At 47.6% G+C, this 3,538-nt stretch overlaps 1 pseudogene; it reads right to left on the bottom strand.

The window, feature by feature from the left end:
* Positions 1-2,280: 2,280 nt before the first annotated feature.
* On the bottom strand, positions 2,281-3,034 carry LOC148757648 (uncharacterized; annotated as a pseudogene).
* Positions 3,035-3,538: the final 504 nt, after the last annotated feature.

The following is a 3,538-nucleotide window of genomic DNA, read 5'->3' as shown; positions in this document are numbered from 1 at the left end:
GCTCTAAAATAAAATTGGAGGCTTTTTCTCTTAATCTTATTTCCATAACATTTCAGACTCAGATTTGACACAAAGGAGAAGGTGCCAAAATGCAAAATTTTTGAGACACGAGAAAACCCAGGAGGCATTATTAAGTATTTAGGATCAAACGTTTCCAAATTTTAACCCAATATATTATTTTAGAAGGTTTTGGAGTTGGCCAGACTTGGATTTGAATCCCGCTGTTGCCACCTTCTAGTCATGTTACTGAGCAAATTCTTTTTTTTTTTTATCCTAGTGTCTTCTTTAGTAACATGAAGCAAATGGGCGCCTACCTCACAAGACTGTGTCTACTGCATCAGCAACTAGCACACAGTAGGTATTCAATGAGGTCAAATTGGACTAGTTATACCATTTTTTGCTCAGTCCCTTACTTCCCTCTACGTGATCTACCTAATTTAAGAAATCAGATCCCTTAAATACAAATTCCAATGTGTTCACAGTCAATGAACTTTTTCTTCTAACAAAGAAAGGGGAGAATAGAGGTGTCTTGGAGATTAAGGATGTGGAATAATGATGGAAAGAAAAGTTAAATCAGGTCGAAATTATTATTATTATTATTATTATTATTATTTATTTATTTATCGGGGTGACAATTGTTAGTAAAATTACATAGATTTCAGGTGTACAATTCTGTATTACATCATCTCTAAATTCCATTGTATGTTCACCACCCAGAGTCAGTTCTCCTTCTGTTGCGGAAAAACGGCGAGGACCAAGAGACTCAAGTGGCAGACAGAGATCAGGGAGAACACAGCTTGATTACGCCGGCGAGCTCAGCAGGATTTTTCTCAAAGACCGAGCACTTACCAGGTCGGGGGCTTTGTTTTATAGGGTTAGGCCTCGGGTTTGGGGGGATTTGCGCTATTGCTATTGCGACGCTAGGGATTGGTTAAATCTGTCCGGGGTGCCTGGAGGTCTGGCCCTAACAGCTGTGATTGCTCAACATTGTTTTGATGGGAAGGCCTCTAACTGCAGTGCGCGCCGGAGACTGCTCCGATAACGTATCAGAGGAGGAGCGGGATAGAGCTCCTAGCGGTGCCCGCAGGAAAAAACCACCCCGACATGCTCCCCCTGTTGAGGATCCGAAGGGGAACCCTGAAGATCATCATTTAAACAGAGAGTGGTAGCCCCGTAGGGCTAGGATGTGGGCGGTGGTCAGACGGGAGACAGTATTTTCGATGAAGCTGACAAGGGCATTGAAGATGAATGGGGCGATGGTGGCAAGGAGAAAAATGAACAGTAAAGGACCTGCCAAAGGGAGTAGCCAGGAAGTCCAGGACTGAGAGCCAAACCTCCAGGAGGCGAGCTCCTCACAGCCGTTCTGTATGTGATCCCGGAGCTCACGGACCTTGGTGGCGACGATCCCAGACTGGTTTATCTAGTAACAACATTCTTCTTGGAGGAAGAAACAGGTCCCACCTTTTCGGCCATGAGCAGGTCTAGGGCTCGCCGGTTCTGGAGGGCAACAGCCTCCAGGCTGGAGAGTTGGGTCTGGAGTGACGTGAGTGAGTCTGCGACCCACTCCATGTCATCATTGATTTCTTGAGAAAGTTTGTAGTAAAAGTCGATGGAAGTCCCAAGGCTGGAGGCACCAGCGGCAACCCCTGTAAAGATGCCAGCACACACGGGGTTTTGAAAATTAATTTGGGGAACATAATCAATAATGTAAGGATTTTGTAGGGTATCCGATGGACATGTGTCCCATTTGGGAGACCACCTCAGGGATGATGTAGATGCCTGATCTCTACACAGTACACCTGAAGCTGAACAATACTGAATGACAACGATAATTTTACATATATATATATATATATATATATATATATATATATATATATGTATGTATGTATGTATGTTTATATATTTGTATGTATATTGTTACAGGAAGCAGAGTACAGCATTAGGAATAAAGACAGTGGAAATGTATTGGCTCTGTGCGAGGTCAGAGGGATAGTAGATAGGGGGGAGGGGTTCACACAGTGTGAGGGATATAAATGATAAACGTCTAAGTTTTGCTTTGTCTTATGCACCTGAAACTAATAAAATTAAAAAAAAAAATAAAAGATGTCAGCACCTATGAGGAAAGGGATGAAAGCCGCCTGACGGGTGTGAAGGGAAGGAAAGACCTGAGACTGGAATTCACCATCAATAAAAACGGAGGCAGAAGGGGAAATGAAAATGAGGATGCAGCCACTTCCATTGTGATGTGCGTCCCGACACCTGTATGGGTAGCCTCTGTCACAGAAGAGAAATATGCTGGGAGGAGTGCAGAAGGGTAAAGGTACAGAAAAGCTCTGGCAGTGGTGGTCGAGAGCCTGGGTGAGGCCAGGGGGTAGGTAACAGGTGAGGTTTGTGGCTGGAGCCAGCGGAGCCAGCGGGATGGGATCACCGATGGGTTCGATGACTATTGAGGCGGAAGTGTTGGTGGAGTTGTGGAGGGGCCAGTTGGGCGGAATGGGTATTCCGAAGAAAGCTGAACGGATAAGAGGCAGACAAATCCAACAGGGGGAACCGATAGGGAGAGAAGTGGAGTTGAGCCAAAGCTGGTAAGATGTACTGAGGAGGTGTAAAGTGACGTCCGGGGAGCTAAGGAGTGGTGGCCGGCGTAAAGAGGTGAGGTTAAGGCGCCCGTAGCAGGGCCAGGGCGGAGTGGCCCGAGGTATCTCAGCAATCCGGGTTGCCGCAACTTTGTGGAGGGCAGTGTCTTGGTCACCTCTGCCACCAGAGGACACAGCCTGCGCCAGGTAGGACTAGCAGACAGGCCCTCGGGGGAAGGAATTGTAAGGGGACTGGAAGGTCTGAGTCAGAGTGGTGGTCCGATAGGTATGACCGGATTCTTTGCAGGTGGTCGGCATGGTTCCCTGGTAGCATTCCCGGGGCATGAGAGTAAAGAATTGGAAGTGGGCGCTTGTCCCGGATCCCCCAGTGCAGGGACATTTTGAGCCATCTGGTGTGCAGACAGGGGCGTTCCAGCAGAGGTACCCTCGACCATCAAACCTGCAGTTGTTCGAGGAGGGCTGTGTAGCAAGGGCAGTCCTGTAAGTCTTACCGTCCTTTACACAGAGGAAAGGCAAGATGCCGCAGTAACAATACGGGGTCATGGAGTCATAGGAGAAAAAGGACGATCTTAAAGTCAGTAGAAAGGGGACCCATGGCAGGTACATGTCCGCTGGGTTGGGGTGCTCAGTGAAGGGTAGAATAGGCCTAAAAGGCAGAGGGCCGTAAGCAGGTGAGCATGAATAGGGGAAAGATCCATAGTAGAAACCCAAACAGGAGGAGGCTTCTTTGGGCTAGGGTCCAATCAGACGGGGTCACAGAGATAAGAAGAAAAGAGGCTAAAAGAATCAGTAGACAGAGGGTTGAGATGGTTAGGGAGGAGCAGATGAGAACTGGCATTCAGGTGGTTTTTTAAAATGTGGTCTTCAGTGGCTCTTCGGGCACTGGATGAGAAGTCCAGGCAGGCTGGTCCGACTCTGCTCGTTTCACGCGGGAGTGG

The sequence above is a fragment of the Rhinolophus sinicus genome, chromosome 7, assembly GCF_057876585.1.
Source record: "Rhinolophus sinicus isolate RSI-liver-muscle chromosome 7, RSI-T2T, whole genome shotgun sequence".
NCBI lineage: Eukaryota > Metazoa > Chordata > Mammalia > Chiroptera > Rhinolophidae > Rhinolophus > Rhinolophus sinicus.
The sequence above is the reverse complement of the archived record's forward strand: the minus strand, read 5'-3'. Positions and strand labels throughout refer to the sequence as shown.